Source organism: Cynoglossus semilaevis, chromosome 18 (genome assembly GCF_000523025.1).
Source record: "Cynoglossus semilaevis isolate Cse_v1.0 chromosome 18, Cse_v1.0, whole genome shotgun sequence".
NCBI lineage: Eukaryota > Metazoa > Chordata > Actinopteri > Pleuronectiformes > Cynoglossidae > Cynoglossus > Cynoglossus semilaevis.
Genome location: NC_024324.1, coordinates 6,189,260 through 6,209,089, shown reverse-complemented (window position 1 = coordinate 6,209,089; position 19,830 = coordinate 6,189,260). Strand labels below are relative to the sequence as shown.

Below are 19,830 nucleotides of genomic sequence, written 5' to 3'. Positions count from 1 at the left end.
ATCTGAGGATTGCTGGTTTGAATCCCAGCACCGAAAATCTCCGACCTTCAGCTGCAGCATAGTGCAGCTCACTGCTCCTGTTTCCCAAATTAAAGATTAAAATTCTTTTTTTTTATCTAACATTAAAGTCAGGTAGAAAATAAATAAAGCCCAGATTAACACTAAAAGTTAAAGGTGCCATAACAAGGTGCCCACCCTTCTGTCGCCTGAACATTCTGCAGCTTGATGTAGATGGAAATGCACATGTATTACTGCAGCGTAGGAATTCTCTACCACCACTAAAATAAATACAGCATGTGTGAAAAGCAAACAGACAATATCTAGTGACCACTAAAATATTCATACTAGGATTAATAGCATCTAAAGTCTTGCACTTCCTAATGACACCTTCTCTATGCTTTCTCCCTATTGCTTAAAAAAGAAAAGAAAAAAAAAAAAAAAGCAATTTTTCGGATGTTACAGGGCGCTGCACGAGAAACCAGTGTGTGTCTCACGCTTTGATTATTGTGATGAATGATTATCATCTGTGCTGCTCTCACCGGGCTGCAGAGGATGGGAATGACCAGTTCCTTAGACTATTATCTCTCATCTGTTTGTGCAAACGGCACTTTACTGCTTCAGAGGAGATGTGTCTGAATAAAATTAGAATAACTGGATGTGAAAGAGGAGCTTCACTCTGGTGGGGCCCGAGTGTTGAAACAAATTGTGTGTGCTCCAGCGTGGTGCATATATACGTGTGTGTGTGTGTGTGTGTGGCTGCAGACAGGAGTGCCGCGTTTGTGTGTGATGCGCGCAGGAGAGCTCGCGTACGCCCTGTCACATGATAAATGTTCTCTCTCTTATAATCTATGTGCTTCAAAATATGATGTATGTGAGGATGAACTTTGAATTATAACCTAAAGAGTGAATCATTAATCTTCTGACTTTGGTGGGGAGTGGACCAGAGGAATCCATTTTGTGTGTTTATGTTTTATGAATAATGCAGTATTGTAACTGGCCAGCTGGATCTAAGGCGCTGACGGTCAGACGTACTGTATAGGAGTCGATGTACAAGCAAACAGCTCTGTTTGCTCTGTGAAGAAGAGGATGTAAATTCAAGTTAGCCTTCATGCTAAAGGTCAACAGATCCTGTTAGAGTTTCATCATGTGCCAGATGTGACCTCAGTCTTCAGCCATGACTGTTGTGTGTGTATATATATATGTATATATATATATATATATATATATATATATATATATATATATATATATATATATATATATATATATATATATATATATATATATATATATATATATATATATATATATATATATATATATATATATATACAAACAACTAGCATAAAATGCAGTTAAAAACATTCAAAAGATAAAAAAGGTAGAAATACAAATACTAAGTATTAACAAATAATCTAAAAGACTATTTGTACTAATCAGTGAATATCATTACAGTCAAAGTCTGGACTCAAACTGTAAACACAGGGAACGTCAATGATTTTAAAGTAAATCCCAAACCTCAAGGTGAAAAATAGTGACATTGATCTGTTACTGAAACCACACGCTGAACTGGACTCATGCATAAATACATACAGCAGTGATGAAGCTCTGAAAAGTTGCTGTTTCATTTCATTACATTTTTTTTTTCAGTTACTGAAATGTCATTTGACACCAAGCGTGTCAGTGGTTGTAGCTCTCCACCCCTGTCCATTATCTGCTTTCTGCCACCACCTTCAACCACACAATCAGCCTGAGGGAAGCTGCTGTAATAAATACATTTATAAAAACATCATCTCATGTTTGCAACATCTGGAGCTGGAGTCACTGCTGAACACGTGAGGGCGGTTCTATTCTACGGAAGTTGGATTTTATTATAAATTATTAAAAATATAAATACTGGAGATGTAAAAATATATGTAAAAATAATACCACAATGATACATAAAAAAGATTATAAATAGTCAGAAGAAGCAGTAAAGTAAATGATAACTAAATGGTTCAGATTCTCCAACCACGGCCTAAACAACAGTTAAAAGATAGCACAGCGTAGCTAATGGTTATCCCACCAATACAAGATCAGATCAAATGTTACCGAAAATAATCCAAACACTTACAAGATAATTCCACATTATGAAGAGTTACCATTAAAATAGATGAGAAATATGGGCCACATTAATGCAGTCTAAAGTGAGACTTGGATGAAACAAATCTGAGAGGTTTTCATTTGTATGTAATCTGCATTCTGGTTAAAACGATTAAAGGAGAAAATATGAACTGATCAATTAAGGGATCATTTAAAATAACGAGACTAAGTTCTCACTTCATCTTTTAACCGGTTCATTCACCTCCTCTCTGTCTCCAGCAGGTGAAACCGAGCTCCACTTGTGTGTTTGTTCAGTGAGAACTTCCAGCAGAGCTCCAGAGTACATCTATTCAGGTTATTTCCAGCAGAAAATGCACCGTGTTACCGTTTTGCAGTCATTTATGCATCTTCTGAGTCAATTACTGTTTTCCACAGGGAGAACAAAATGATGCACAATTGGCTGCACCGCAATCTCAAATTGTCATTTTGGTCCACGGGCCCCAGTGGTGTCCTCAAGCAGAGTGGCGAAAAGCCTTTTCACAGGGAAATGTGAAAAACCTACCAACTTATCAGGTGAGGCCAGACACAATGTACGAGGTGATTTACTCTGAGCAGCTCCATGTCACCAGGGCTTTCTTTGTTTCCCCCAGGTCTGATTTGAACTCAAATTGCTTCGGTGAAGGCTCAGCCTGGCTCCTCATTACGCCGCCCCTCCTACTGCTCAAACATTAAGGAGCCTGGTCTACACTGTTGCACCGTATCCTCCGACAGTAATGCCCCCATCATTCCCAATTCCTACTACATAACTATCTGTCAACCTGCAGAGGGGCGGCTTGTTTTCTAGGTCATTATAAAAGAAGCCAAAGAGAAGAAGTCGTCTTATAACGTCTAGAAATATTGTTGTAAAAAAAAAAAAAAATTCAATACATGCATTTTACGGTTTTGCTCTTTTAAAACAGTGTACATGAGTTACCAGTCCTGACCACTGTACCTGTTATGACTGTACGCTGTCAGTTTGTACTGAAGTCATTACATATTCTGTGCCGACTGTTGCAGCAGGAAGGTTTACACTGGTCTACACCGTAGGACCTCGGAGCTGGTTTTTTATCTTTTATACATCTTTTATTACTCCATGGTTTTTACCTCTATCACATTTTCCTATTACCTTATAAATTGTGAATAGTAAAGTTAAAATTTCTCTATACAGACAGACATGTTTCCCGTTACACTGAAGTTTGAATCCTAAAGAATATTTTAAAAAGACAACAGTTCACAGTAGACATTATTTTGATTTTTCTACAGCTCTGCTATTTGTTCTCAATTCTCAGCAACGGGATACACACGTATGTGTAAACACACACACACAAACAAACACACACACTATCAGAGCTGTGCAGCTGGCCCACGCTCTACAATCACCCCAAAACAAGATGGAGAAGGATACAGCAGGCAGGAAACTATACATTAACTAACTTGTAACTGCTGGCGTAGTGCCTCTCAGCCGCTGTGTGTGCAGCCAGGCAGCCATAACCAGATGCATCAAGCCCACATTACATCCCTATAGCCCGGGTATTTACTCTGTCATGCAGCCAGAAAGATTAGTTTAGCTGGAGAGTTGATTTATGGACGACAGAAAGTAATCCCTTCTTGTCCCGTGCACGGTAGCCGAGCCTCCTCCTTTGCCACCGCGTGGAGCTTACACAGTCTGAAGGCCCTTGATACCGTGTTCGCCCTAAGGTGTAATGTTTGATAATATAACTACTGCTTCTGTCACCCAGACCCCCCACCTCAGCCGCACCCACAGCCGGGGCCCTCCGCCTCCCCTGCAAACACATTAAAGTCCCACAATGCATTGGGATTTATGAGGGTGTAGCGGTGAGGGAAGGGAGTGAAGTGGGGAGGGAGGGAGAGAATATGCATTGATTGAAAGCCCCAGATAGTCCCATCCAATCCCGCCCCAAAGAACATCAGTTATTTTGCATCCTGACACAGCGATTGATAACTTGTAAATGCGCGCGGGGGATGACAAATGCAGATGGAAACTGACTCTGACAAAAATGATAACGGCATCGGTCTTGAGGGGATGACGGAGGTGAAGACGGAAAGCTGCTTAAAATATTTAATAATTGATATGGAGGCGGCGGGATGTTGTTTGACCCTGGAGGAGTGTGAATGTCATCAGAAAATTGCAAAGACTTTGAAGTGAAATACATTAATGATGTGTGTGTGTGTGTGTGTGAGAAAACGTGCACATTTACAGATGGAAGACAGAGAGAGAGAGTGAGTGAGACTGAGAGAGAGCGATAGAAAGAGAGTGAGAGAGAGCGATAGAAAGAGAGAGAGAGAGAGAGTGTGTGTGTGTGTTTATGGCCCGTGTTTCTATCATCTCACTGACTATGTTTAGATTCACTGTGTGTCTTTAGGATATGGATTTTATTCTTCCGGGACAGGGAGCAACAAATGCTTTTCTATTCAGTTTTTATAGTTCTGTTACAACGTTTTTGGAACTGAAACTGTTCACATTAAAAAAAGAAAAAAAAATCTATCATCTCACTGACTGCTGATGAATTATACTGCATTTGGCATCAATTGAATAAATAAAATATTTGTCTCAGTCTGATCTTTAGTGTCTGGATCAGATCAGGACTAACGTCAGAATTCCTACAGCTGGGAGGTTTGAACATCAGTAGGTGGCGCAGTGAGAAGCCAGATAATAATTATCTAATGTGTCTAAGAAATATTCCACAAAGCCGTGTTTCTCAAATGGTGGTCGATGGGATTGAAAGTCAACAACAGTTTTGACCAGAACTACAGTAAAACAGTTGTCATTCAGATGAGTTTTCTTATTATCACACATCACAGTTTGAGAATCGCTAATAACTCAGTGAATCTGACTAAGACCAGACCGAGGCACTCGTGACGACGTGTTTGTCCGACTGGAACATCACTAAATGAACTTCTCCGTGAAGACGCACTAAAGCTCTGATTAAAGTTGGACTGATTTGCCTCAGAAGTGGCTTCAAACGCTTCTTTCAAGGTTCCAGACAAGTCCTACCTTCAGAAAGACGAGTGAGGAGACGGGAGAGACGCACCGGAGAGGCAGTTGACAGCACCAGAGAGTGAGGAGACATTAAAACATTTCAAATGAAAGCTGCGTCAGAACGGCCTGTCAGTGCATTACCTCCAAGATTAAAGAGGTCCCGGTGTCTTCTGTCGAGTTCAAGGGAGACTGCGCCAGGATTTGGCTCAGGCTCCTAAATACCTCTGTCGCCTGAGATTCAAACAAACACTCGCACAATAATTACATGTTGACTTTTCTTCATTGCCGAGAGAAGAAGGTGTGTGTGTCCAAATGAGACTGCACACACACTGACAGCTTAACTCGTCTGTGGTGTTTATTCAGAGTGAAAATAAATGTTAAAGTCTACTCCTCACTGATTAGGACACCTGCAGTAGAGGACATAATACTTCTTTAGCGTTAAGCAGGAGTAAGACATTTAGTTCAGGTATTACTTAGGAAATACATGTGCTGTCATCAGGAAAGAGGCAACGGCTCCCGAACTAGTTTCCTCCTGAGAGTGTTTCTGACTCTCTTTTTACCTAAGAAGCAGCATTAAAGAAGTAAATGTCAGACTCTGAAACAACCTTTCATCCGTCCGTGACCTCTGACATCAGGAAGGGAACGAGGATCAATAAAATAAAAACGCAGTTACTAAAGCACTCAAGTTCTACGGCTCTGACTGTTAGGGCTGAGGAGTTTGGGGGGAAAAACACACAGGCTCCGTCCTCCCTGAGCCAGCGAGTAGCTCAGTGGGAAGCCGCGGACTGCTGGGTGTCTTTAATAGCAGAAGCTGTCAACGCAGACAGGGTTGCTGAACCCCAGACGTGGCTGTCAGGCGTCCAAGCAGCTGTGACTGCTGCTGCTGAATGCAAACATGAGTGGCCATTTGTATGAACTTGGCAGGCAGAGTGGTGACTGTCAGAGCCCGGTTTGAGGAGCAGAGACATCATCGTACCTGCCTTTCTCAGGACCCAAAGTTCTTCATTGAAAAGGATAAAACGGAGGAGAAGTGAAGGTGTTTTTGTACAATTCTGACAACAGATTAACCCCCGACAGCTGTGACACCACACATTCACAACCAAAGGTCCACTTAAGAGCCGTGCTCTGAAGAATTTCAGCGGGGTCAGATTCTGTGAGACGAGCCTGTCTGCTGGCACAAACTGTGACGGGTTTGAAATATCCAAGAAGAAGTAAGTGGACTTGAGATGAAGTGTTCATCCATCACTGAGCATTTTGACTCCACTACATTCATGGATATCTGACAGAAGACAGGAAATCCACTGCTGAAGGAACTTAAGCAGAAAATGTAACTGTGTAGAAACTTTAAGACCCTGGAACAGTCTCCTCTCACGGACCACTGTAGACCACGGACATGAAATGATGTCATTAGCTCCGTAGCATAGCAGCTAAGCCCTAATACACACAAGTTAAGGTCAACAACTAATGATTTTCAAATAATAATCTTTTTATATATTTGCCAGTACAAACAAGAAAAAAAATCTCCCTTATCATCCACACATACTGTATGTAGTACATGCAATACCACCCATGCAGTACCCAAAGCCATTGGTGACAGGAAGTACTACAAACACCTCAACAACACGTCTCATAAAAACACATTCACTAATCTTCCTCCTTATTGACCTGAACAAATATCACTGCTAAAACAACACACCTGGACTGTTAGCCACGCCCCTTTGTTTTGTATTTAGAATATAAAGAATAATTTAAATAGAAAAAAATATATATAATAATAAAAAGACAGATAACAGATTAAGTCAAACTAAGCTGATGTAAATAAATGTGAATTAAACCTGCTATAATCTAATATCTAATGCATGCAAATTCACATTTTAATGACCGTGATTTTGACTAAGTGACGTGTCTATTTAATGGAAAATTTTATGAAGAAAATGTAAATTTAAATATAGTGACACTTAACAAAAAATGCACATTAAGAATTTACATTCCACTCTACTATTGACCCTACTGGAAATCACAAAAATGTTCTTCCATTCACAATTTTCTTTCACCGTGGAGAAAACGAACGGCCAAATACTGAATGTAAATGTTTGCCTATGAATAATCAGCCGCCTCTCGTCCTGTGACCAGCTCAAGGACAGAAACTTTTCAACAACAAAGACAGAACGATGAAGGAATTAGCAGAAATGACTGTGTCGCCTCAGAGTGGAGAAGAAATAATTCCGGGTTCTGTAAGTGGCGGTAAGAAAAATAAAAAATAAAAACGTTATAATGCACACACAGAGGGAAACAACATCTCTGTCTGAGTGCCTGAGAAAACAAAAGTGTGCCATTAGAAGAATAATAGGATTAAAGTTTGTGTTTGTTTGTCACGGAGGATAAAGGGAATTGGAGTTAAGAGAAGAGCTTAGAGCCACGCTGTTATCGCCACTCCAGGAAAATCAGACCAGGACCATTTGCATATTCATTTCCTGCTTTTGAAATCCACCTTTTAATTAGACAGTGTATAACAACCAGCTAATATCTGCAAAGGTCTGAGACGACGTCCTCACACTGACGTCAGTGTTGGACTACACTGAGTAAGAGGAATTAAGATTAAGGTGCAAGATTAGCTGTAGGATTTAAAATTATATAATCGTTGACAACAGTTTTTTAGAGAATAAAAAGCCCAAAGTAATTATTTATGGTAGCTGTTTGACTATTAATTTTTACCAATCAGGAGTTGCATTAAATTATATTTATGGATTTTTTTTTCTTATTTTGCTGAATTATTTTTTGGCTATATAATTATTTTATTCCTATTTTTTATATACACTCAATAAACAAAAGCATTTATACTGAAATACATTTCCTTGAACTCTACTGCTTGGTTTGTAACTTAAACACAGCCCTAAGTATCAAAGGAGCAGCAGTTGGCCTCCTCAGTATTTAAGGTACCCCCCCCAGATGTCCCCCCTCCCCCAGGTTTCTACAATCCTATTGTACTGCCTTGATTGATTCTCAGAGCAAAGAACAACAAAGAGAAACAGCACTGATTCAGATCATGTGACCGTCGTCTCGTTTGTTGTTTTTTGGGTTATTGTCTCGCAGACTGTGCTTTCAGAAGGGCGACGGGGAGGAAGGACACTTAATGTGTCTTCACCTGCCACAGCATCCCGTCCCGTCCTGTGCACGGGGCATGTGTGGGGCCAAAATAGGATCCAGGACACAGGCTGCCTGTAGTGGGGTTGAGACAGGCTTGAGGCTGCCGGGAAATGATGATTCTAATTATGTGCATTCTGGCAGGAGGAATTCCCTGTCTCTGAATTGTTTTTTGGTATTTCAAATTTTTGTTTTTTTTCCCTAACCATGAATTCTCAGCAGGTAGAAAGAGAGTAAACAGAGTAAACAACTGGATTAGAATTTTGAGTTAATTCAGTATCTACTCTGCGAAACAATAGTGGTGGGTTGTGTTATTCTAACACGCCCGTTTTTTTTTTTTCAATATTATTTAATTTATTATCATTAAGTTTAAATAAGAAAAAGTGGGGAATTTATGCTATGATGTGAACATGATCTGTAGCAAGTTCAGTAATACCTGCATAAAAGTGGGTTTAGGAAGACAACATTTTTATTAGGGGGAATTTATGCTATGACCTACTTTTATGCAGGCTAAGTATTACTGATCTTGCTACAGATCATGTTCACGTTTGGGTTTAGGAAGACAACATTTTTATTAAGAGCACATTTTCCAAATTGTATTATGAATATGTCTAAAATGCTTAGATCCGTCAAACATGGACGGCTACAGTTTCCACTATTTGTCATATTGTCTTAAGGTTAAAAGAAACTCAAAAACATCTCTGTCTTAGTCGTTTTCAGGTGTTTGTCACAAATCTGAATGACTATTTTAAAAAAAATAAATAAATAAACATAAAACGCTGGTATCAAGAAGAAGGTGATATTTTTGTATGCTCCTAAACGTGTCATCTTCAAACACCCAACTTTAATTGCAGCACCATGAGGAAAGAGATATAAAAAAGTTGGTTAACAACAAATAGAAAAAAAAAAAAATCTTGACATTTCTTTAGAAATGCTGATGGAAGTGATACAACATCCTCACACCACTGTGTGTTTATAAATCATTTAAATCCAAAATGTTTTTCAGACTCTCTCCCTTTCATTTCCAGCATTCACACATATGGCAGCTCGGTGTCTCTAACTGGCAGTTATTCTCAGACGACATGACAGATGTTATTTCATTTCTCTGTCTTGTTTGTCTCTGTTTGGACAGGGAATATTAATTCAATCAATTGAACAGAATTTCCTCCCAATCTCTTTTCTAGCTTTTCTTTCCTCGTATCTTTTCACATCCACGCTCCGTCTTGGTTCTAATTCTGTGTTCAATTTCCCTGTTTGGTATTCTGGTTTTGGTAGAATTACTATATCGAATGCTACATGGAAGCTCCGAGCCTTTGTGGTGGTGTTTTTTTTTCTTTTTTCTTTTCCTGTGACAGTGTTTCGTGGTTTGGCCCTGCCAGACTTTGGACTACAGCAGCTGCATTCAACCATGTTGTCACCGGCTTCGACTGCACTACTTATTATGCAATACCTATTTAAATTAGGTAGAAAAAACACATGAATGACAAATTATTTCAGCGCACTACAAATGTCCTTGTTAATTTTATGTAATTAAATCTTGGTTTCCCTATTGAAGGCACACTGTGTGAATTTTTGCAATTATAAAAAGCCTGAAGAATGCTAGCAGTTAAGTGGGAATAAAAATTTCTATCACGTAGCCAAGATTGATAAAGAATCACTAGCAATAGAATGAATAAATAAATAAATGTCGGATAAATGATCTATTTCGAGTTATTAACAAAAACAAAATAGGAAATACACTTAAATTATCTAAACTAACAGACATAGCTGTAGTTTGCCAACAATAAGACACAAAAAGGAAAATTTAGCACAGATATAATTTGCAGCAAATAATAATAATAAAAACTATGAATTATCCTAAGAGTTAAAAATAAACTCGACAATTCGCTCACAGTATCCAAAGCCAAGTAGGATCAATAATGTCAGCCATAATAAACAGTAGGTCAGATGTTATAAATCAGATTATATGTAACCTTATCTATAGTGATGTAACGTAACGTTAGCCAAGAGGACAACTACAGGTCAGCTCTGCTGCGCCACCTGTGGAATAACAACATTTTCTTTGTTTAATTGTTGCTGAGCCACTGAAGGAAAGCTACTTTATTTATTATGGTGATGAAATTAAACAGCAGGGTTGAAAACCTCTCTCTGTTAAAAATATATGAAGTCTGGTGTTAAAATTATTTGGAAAGTCGGCAATTTTCTTCAACAATTTTGTCTGCATCAGTTTTTAGCTTCCATTCGACCTGTTTGTTTTTTTTTATCGGAGATATTCCTGCAGCACTCGCAGAAATTTACTGAAGCCTACAGTCAGTCACCCAAACGGTTTTATTCTTAGGGTCGGTACGTAGAACTTTCTGACATTTTTGATGTGTTTGCATGTCTCGGCGTGATGTGACTGTACATAAATAACACAACTCTGAATATCTACGTGTGTGTGTGCGTGGAGAGACGGTGGTGGGGGGGCGCGGATGTTCCTTCTGCTACACTGTCTTGTTGCAGCATTTCTTGCTGACAGGTCTGATCAGAAAGTGATGACAGCCTATGATTGTCAAAACGCCTGTCGCTGAGTGGCAGCTTCGGCTTTGGCTCCTGCCTTATTTTCCACTTCCCTTCCCCCTGGTTTTGTCACATCTCTTTCCCAGCAGCGCAGTTGGCTTAACTCAGAGTGAAGGTAAGAAGAAACGCACACAGGCAGCATGAGGAACTCAATCTGGTTGTGTTGTGTTAAGGCCATTGTAGATGTCAGGCGTTAATACTCCCACGGTGGTGGAGAAGCGAGCCCGAATAGTGACAGTGTGGGAGTTGAACGAGGAGTTGGAGAGCCGAGTTTGGTGAGAGTCTTGACAAACAAAGCAGAGTTGCTTCTGGCATTGTCTGCTGGACAGGTATGACAAGAGCAATATGTGTAGTTTCTGGAGAACAATGCTAGCACCGCCGGCTACGAACTCTGCACCAACAAATACAATTCACAGACAAGTTCCTCTTTAGCTATTTAAGGGTTAGAGGGGAATTTCAAACAGCAGTTGATTAATTTCAGCAAACAGGTCGACTCAGAACAGATCAGCAAACTTCTTTAGGGGAGAAGATGCAACATGGAGAAGGTCCAACTCATCTTTCCTGAATATATGACACCATAAAAACCATAACCACCATCCACCTATTCATCTTCTACAACCTAATCCTATTTAGAATCAAGCAGCAGCTGGAGCCCAACCCCAGTCATCGGGTGAGTCAACTACTCCATCGCAGGGCCACACGTAGAGACAAACAACCATCATATTACTGTAAGGCAAGAGCACTAACCACCTTTACACTGTGTGACTCTGCCAATAACTGAATGCAATGTGAAATAAATAAATATGAACATTTAAGTTATCGGTCTGGTATGAGAAAATAAGGCAGATCTGTGAGGAGCCTCAGTAGGTCTCAGGACCATAGTTTGGACACAGTAATTGTAGTTTATAGTCTGTCAACTACTTATTTTTTGAACAAGAAGAACTTCAGATTTAACTTAAATTAAAGTGAGATTCAAAGTCGCATGGATTAAATAAACTACAAATTAAACATTTAGCTCAATCAATCAACCAGGACAAATGTTAACCCTCCTTAAAGCCACTGACTTTCTTCAGCTTCTGAATGAATTTAATTTGAACCATGACTCAGTTAAGCTTTAAGTATGAAACTTTTTTTTTCCAGACATTTGTCCAAAAACGCTAGATAAAGTCTTTATATTGAGCAGCAAAGGCCTTTACGGTGACAGAACAGCCCCAGGCAAAGTGACCTGGGGCAAAACTGAAGGAAAGTGACTCAGTGACATTGGACCTAGTTATTGGGTTTTCAACCATGGTGTCAGTGTAGTCTCCTTTTCACAGAAAATTCGAGGATGTCGAATTTTCCAAAACAGACACACATTTTTCATACGTGGCCTAAAGCGATGACACCGGTTGCAAAAAAAAAAAAAAAAATAGGTCAGTCTGTATGCAGGTCAAATTATAATGACTCTACAACACATTAGATTTGTAGTGTCTGTAGAGATTAACCTAAGAAGACAATGGTCGACAAATTAAGTAAAAATGATCTAAAAATTGTAATGTGACGTAATAAGTCTGTGACATTGTGTGATTGACTGGTTCAATAAATAAACACTAGGTCAAAGACATAAACCTTATTAGTCTCCATATGAATGGAAGTCAATGAGGCTTCAGTAATCAAAGACAAACACAGGAATGACTGTGATTTTGAACTGCCTCCTGGTTTTAAAGGAACAGACGTGTGTTACATATGATCACGCTTTTACAGCTGCTGTTAGCAGCTAGCTGCTCCATACATCCATCATCTACCATCTGTTAAGGATGTGACGGAAGCCAACTCTCATCCCACCCAACATGATGTTAAAGGTGTGGGACGCCCCAGACCAACCACCTACTGTAACACTGACACAAAATCAAAGCTGGAATTTACAATGCAACAGACTGCTGCTGTGGTGGACCAGGACTTATTGAACAACACTGGTTCAATAGCACTGTCTGCAAACAATATGGAAATCCACCACCCAGAATATCTACCCTGTAGTATCCACTCATACGATGAGCCTAAAACGTTTGGACTTCTCGACGTTCGACGGACGTTTCCGACTGATTATTGTTTCACATCTGCAACTTTGACAAGATCAATGAAAGAAAACATACAAAAATAATACAATTATAAAATGTATAAAACTATATATGGCCACAACCCTAGAAACAATAAGCCACTACAGCAAGATTTTTTTTTACTTTTTATGGACTTGTCATGGAGTCCCGAAAAGTGTCAAACTCTCGCAGCATCATAAAAAGTCAGAGAAGAAACGCCGGTGACGGCAGTGACTCGATTGAGATTTAATTGTTTCAGATTAGAGTTGACGTGATGCTGCTGAAGTGTACGCAGCAGCTGTTTGGGTGTGTTCTGCTCTTCAAACAAACTCATCATGTTAATGCAGTTTCATACAAAGTTCACACTTGTCAGGAAGCTGCCACTCCCCCACCGCCCTGCTGCCACTCCTCTGTCACTCTATTCTGACTGCGATCATGACTGTTGGATAACTGTTAATTAAAGTGATGCTAAACTCGCGCTAATGATAGTGATTTAATTTAGGGTTAAAGAAAAAACATGCTGTGTCTTTAAAAAAAAAAAAAACTAAAAAAAAAACCCCCAGCTAAGCAGGGAAGGGGGGTTTGGTTTGTTGAGCTCGCAGCATCATAAAAAGTCAGAGAAGAAACGCCGGTGACGGCAGTGACTCGATTGAGATTTAATTGTTTCAGATTAGAGTTGACGTGATGCTGCTGAAGTGTACGCAGCAGCTGTTTGGGTGTGTTCTGCTCTTCAAACAAACTCATCATGTTAATGCAGTTTCATACAAAGTTCACACTTGTCAGGAAGCTGCCACTCCCCCACCGCCCTGCTGCCACTCCTCTGTCACTCTATTCTGACTGCGATCATGACTGTTGGATAACTGTTAATTAAAGTGATGCTAAACTCGCGCTAATGATAGTGATTTAATTTAGGGTTAAAGAAAAAACATGCTGTGTCTTTAAAAAAAAAAAAAACTAAAAAAAAAACCCGCAGCTAAGCAGAGAAGTGGGGTTTGACTTTGTAGAGTTGTTGCAGATCCAGGACACGACTTATCCTCAGTGGAGATGTTAGGCAAGGCAAAAGTGACAGGCCAACATCCATCCGCCTCCTCAACTTGTCTATTTATATGTATATTCATATTCATGAGCTATTGGACCATGCGCCGTTGCCGATGCATTTAGCATTATTGGGAAAAAAACGAATCTCGCTCCTTCCCCCTGGCAAGTGACAGAGAAAGATTGCAGTGCCCAAGTGACAAAGGAATGGCAAGGCTTGGTACTAAATCATTATCCTGACGCGGCCAATGAAAGCAGAATCTCATCTCTGGAACTTGTAAAAATATCTCCACCCTTCACATTAAGTGGGTTGTTGGTCCGTCTATGAAGACGTCTGGCAGACTTGTTTGCTCATCTGTCTGATACGCAGATGACATGATAACGTACAACTTTCTTTCTAAACTTTTGCCCGGGTGTCTCTGCAGACAAAGAGCTTTTTGGCCCGGGAGCCGAGAACATATGCATCAGACGGGATGACAGCTAACCTTTAAGTCAGCCAATAATTTTAAAACAGCAAAAATTAAAGTGACTTTTATCAGTGTCTCCTGCTCAGAAACGCAGCATCACCAGGATTTTTTTAGTAATGCACTTTTTGTGAAACAATATTTTATGAAGCAATTGTCCTTGTGAGACAATTATTCTGTTGTACAAGCAGAACAACAGAACAAAGCTCAATATATAACGGTTGCCTTTCAACCAAACATCACTGTAAAATGGAGGAATTTACATATTGTGCAGTGACATTTGCAAAAAAACAAAACATGATTCAACCTAAGACAATTCTTTTTTTTATGCTGAATAACTTCCTCTAAAGGGCAGAGCTTGAGACAATGTGGACTGAGTACAACAACTGGTCACGTGTGTACAAATACCTGTGTTGACAGATATTTTACTTTTAGCAATTCTTCTTTGTAATATTCACCAACACTTTAGTCATTATTTTATTTGGTTAGCAATAAGTTAAAACACATTATGTCGTCACTAAATTTAAATCATTTTTCAGCGGCTTTTGTTACAAAGACGTCATGTCGTCACTAAATTTAAATAATTTTTCAGCGGCTTTTGTTACAAAGACAATTCAGTTATTTTTAAAGGTAGCTTTGAAAATATTTTAGCTAAAATTTGTTCTAAATGTAAGCCATCTTTTCTCACTTTTATAAATATGGTAATTTTATTATTCAAGCTAATGCTAACCCTGTCTGATTTAACCTTTAGTTCTTTTATTATGCTAATATTTTATCCTACTTTTTGTACTGTATTATTCATTTTAACATTTTTAGTTTCATTGTTTATACTACATGGTATTAATAACTAAGTATTAACTTATTAATCTGCTTTATTTAAGAAGTTTAGGGAATTCCTGAGTTAATATATAACCACTACTTAATCCATTTTTAAATTTCATTAATAGGTATTGTGGAAATACAGCTGAACTTATACTGTAGACTGGTAGCAGTGAGAATAACAATAAAAAAAGTTGAAAAAAAAAAGAAATATAAACCTGATTTTCACAGTATTATCAGGTAACACTCCCGTCATTAAAGTGATGAATTCTATGTCAGACTAAAGTTTAAGTATGACTGTAGCCGACATGACGCGTTAGTGTGATCAACCTTTGGAAACAAGTCTTGAAAAAAAAAATCAAATGTTTGGTCTTCATGTAGCTTCATCAAGGACTGTGAGAAATTATGTCAGAAAGTATTAGCCACGGCTGTTCTAAATCTAGCACGTTGTCATTCATGAAGCACAGTGACAGCTGTAGAAACACTGGAGCTGCCATAATCAACAGTTTCTTCTCCAAATCCTGGACAGTTAGTGGTGAAGTTTGTGAGTCTGAAATTTTAGATCATTCCAGACTTTGTGTGGAGATGGATTTTGGGGAGTTTTTTGGGGACTAATTGACATGGAAGCCCGAGGAGGACGTGTAGATGCTGAGCAGCTTCTCCCTGATCCAGCCACCATCTACTGCAGACTATCAAAATATGCCAAATTGTCAGGAAAAACATAATTTTGGAGGCAGGACTGTCTATGTGTGTGTGTGTGTGTGTATCTTAGGTCTGATTTTGGCGGGCAGATGTGGGTTTGACTTTGACATAATGACGGGTAACAGGCCTAATTGGTACTGAGCTTGGAGTTTTATTCCAAACTGCACATGTACAGGTCTTTGGGAGAATGTTACATTATTACCATCAGTGTTATTATCACGTGCTACGCAGGGTTAAAGTTTCTGTTTACGGTATAATTTAACCACAATAACTGACAATAATGAATCGAATCACAGTAAGACAATTAATTAGGACTAGGTTTTTAATTCTATAAAGATTGGGTTCTGTTAGCTGAGGTTCACAGTGACAGAGTATTTAAAATGAACCAAACACTGTGTCTTGGACTATTAACCAAATTAAATTAATTCCCCTGACTACAATGAACCCATTTCCTTCTACAAAACATTAAAGTTTAAGCTGTGTAGCGTCTATATAAAGAATATACTGTAGAATTAAATGAAACCCAGATAGACTACACACTGATGGAGTCACTGTGGCCTGAAAACTGTTTATTGAAAGTCGCTAATATTTCTGTTTCTTCAATATTTACCTTAATATTAAATTATCTTTTGTAAATTATCATCTTAACCTTATTTAGATTATGTTGGATATAATTGTTTTCCCTTTAGTTATTTTAGATAATTTCTCGTAATTATAGCTAATCTATATTCAAGGCGTTTTTGTTATGCTTCATGTCAAGGGCAAACGTCCTGAAACAAGTCATTGTCCTGTTTTAGTATATTATTAGCTTTTGGATGCTAAATTATATATATATATATATACACATATATATTTCATGACAGTTATGTGTTTTATTTACATCAGCTAGATATACACGTATAAATATATATTTATATATGCACATATTAATATAGAGTATGCATGTAAATATATATGTACATATATATAGCTGTGTTTTACTTCACTTTCACTATGTCTATGTTTATATATACAGATATTTAAATTATTACAGTAGCTAATTTTTTTCACTATATGTCTATGTTTATATATACACATATTTAAATTATTACAGTAGCTAATTTTGGTGTTAAGAAATATTTTAGTGACGACTGATGCCAACAAAGCCCCTGAAGTTACATCACATTATGCATAATTTATTATTACTGTGTCATTAAGTTGGTTGTAGGGATTCGTTGCCTATTTACCAAACACACAAAACCAAATCAACGCATTAACATGGACAGTATAGGTGTGTAACATATTTATAGTCTCAAGCATCACCAAAAGGATCAGTTGGCCCCTGGATATTTTTACATTATTGAATCTGGCTGCTGTTGATAAAAAACCCAGGACGGCTCTGCAGTAGAGCCACCAAACAGCACATAAACAGAGCGTTGTGTGCGGTGCAGGCAGGTGTCACACAGTGGATGACACCACCGCTGCAGAGCAGCAGCACTTGATCATTACTGACACTTGTCCCGCTGTGCCTCTGCCTTGAACACAGTCCAATTCAGAGTGAGTCATCAGAATGCCACAGGGCACAGGTGGAAAAAATAAAAGAAAATACTACAGCTGTGATAAAAACGCCACTTCTGCAGCACAAAGACGCTCCAAGATATGGAGCTTGATGTCGAGACGGAGAAAGGAAAAAAACATTTTGGACGTGGATACAAACGCAGTTATGACCTGTTTGTATTTTCTTACATTAACTGAAATGTAATTAGGGAAATTTGTCTGTTTGAAATCTTAGAGAAAATATCATTTGATTCATTAAGTTAAAAGAACAACAACAAAAAAAAAACAATCTCTCTCCCTCCCAAGATGAAATAAACACCAGCTTTTCTCCCAGTGATGTGAAGCTTATATCTCTGTCTCTGGATCTGTTCCTCTCTCCCTCATTCTTGCCTGCTCTCTCTCTCTCCCTCTCTCTCTCCCTCCCCCTGAGTGTGAGCACTTCCTTCCTCAGTTCTTCCTTCAAGCCTCTGACAGTCGTGCTGCACATAAAGACACTGCTACCTTTGCATAATGCGGATGCGCCTTCTGTAGGTCGAATGAAGCTCCTTCGACATGTGTCAGAAGCTCGCCGTGTAGGTTTGGACTAATGATGGCACAGCGGCCAGCCCACTGCCCCTCAGCATATGCCCACTCTCACATACGTGTGTGTGTGTGAGTGTGTGCACAGGCAGGGTTCGTCATACTGATTAAAAGCAACCCCCCCTCACAAAGCCCCTCAGAAAAAGACAGCAGGGAACATGAACCACTGTCAGGTTGGCCCAGATGAGGACACAGGATCCGTGTCACCTGAATTTACCGGCCTAATATGACAGCCAAGTTGTGATCCCCTGTCTGGGACGTGTCACGTTGGCAGAGTTTTGGGCTTATTCTCATGCAAATGATGTCAGGTTTGGACAGAATGTGAATGAGACTCGTCACACTGTCCAAGGGTCTAAGCCCAACCACATGACAGTGGTTTCTTGCACAGCTGAAGATGAAATGAATACGACATTTGACATTCAAACCTGGCAACCAAAACCAGAAATAGTTCAAAATAATGAGGAATTTGCGATAGGTACCACAGCAGCACCAGTGTAACCTATTTACCTTTTCTTAGGTCCTAAAAAGCACACATCCAGACTCCAATAGAAACACACACAGACTGTTATTAACCACACAGAAACACACAGTCTGCTGCCCCAGTTTACACCATATTACCACTAATACTAATGTAAATAAACAAGTACAAGTTCTACCGAATTACCACAGAGCTAATTTAAGACACTGGATCCAAAAAAAGAACGATTCAGCCCAGGCACCCAAAATATTTTTGATTCAATAGCTACGAACAAATCAACCAACTTTTCAAGACATGACAATGAATGGCAGACATTTTTTAAAAACAACAAATCAACTGCTGATTTTTTTTTTAAACTTCCCATTAGTGTGAATTCTGTTAAAATGTAAAATTTTTTTTAAATTAGTGTGAATTCTGTTAAAATGTAAAACTTGAAGTCATCTTCATAATTGATTATATTAGAGGTCTAAAGGAAGCTCTCCAAAAATAATCCACAGGGATTTGGCCTCTTTTGACCTTTTGACCTCTTGCTCCTCCTGACTCCAACCTCCGATGTATCCAGGCTGGGATCAAGCATTGTTGAGGATACAGGCTGCTGCACCCGCAGCTAATCTATTATAAGCAATGACTGTGCAAGAGTTTTCAGTGGTCTGGACCTGAACACAAGCCCAGTGTTTGTTTTTGAAGGTTCTCTGATTCACCACGGGTCACTTTAGAACAGGGGATCATTTCACTGCAAATCAAATAGGAATATTCAAGTTGTAATAAGTAACAACTAAGCTTTAACTGACCTCACCCAAATTCCCCCAACTATCACTACACAGAGCACAAGTACCACCAGTGATATGTGAACCATATTTTGAGAACCATTAACTTGCATGAGCAAGTTTTTTCGCCTGACAGAAATCACCAAACCTGAAAATTCCAAATGTAAATATCTGCGTCTTTCAACATACTTTGACACAATAATGACAGCCGAGCCGCTCACACCTGTGGGCTTCACTGCCACCAGGAAAGGCTTTGATGGATCCTCAAAAGACACTCCATCCATTCAGCAAGTTGGCAGCCGACATTACTCTCAAAAGAATCGACTTTGTCACTTCTCCATTCTTCAAGAGCCTTTCCCCTCGGCCTGATGAATTATGTCGTCTGTATCTTCCAAAAACAAGGCTCAACACTGACAGGTACACAACACTTTACACCACAGATTCTTGCTGCTGCTCGGATCTCAACTGGGACAAACGTGTCAACAAGCAAATCAGTTTGAACTCTCTGTCCATGACGAGACGCCTCGGGTGATTTTAAACCTTCAAGCTT

At 39.1% G+C, this 19,830-nt stretch overlaps 1 protein-coding gene across 4 annotated transcripts in view; it reads right to left on the bottom strand.

Moving 5' to 3' along the window:
- The window catches only part of LOC103394152 (teashirt homolog 1-like), a 232,999-nt gene that overhangs the window by 60,392 nt on the left and 152,777 nt on the right, over window positions 1-19,830 (bottom strand). The window lies entirely within an intron of this gene.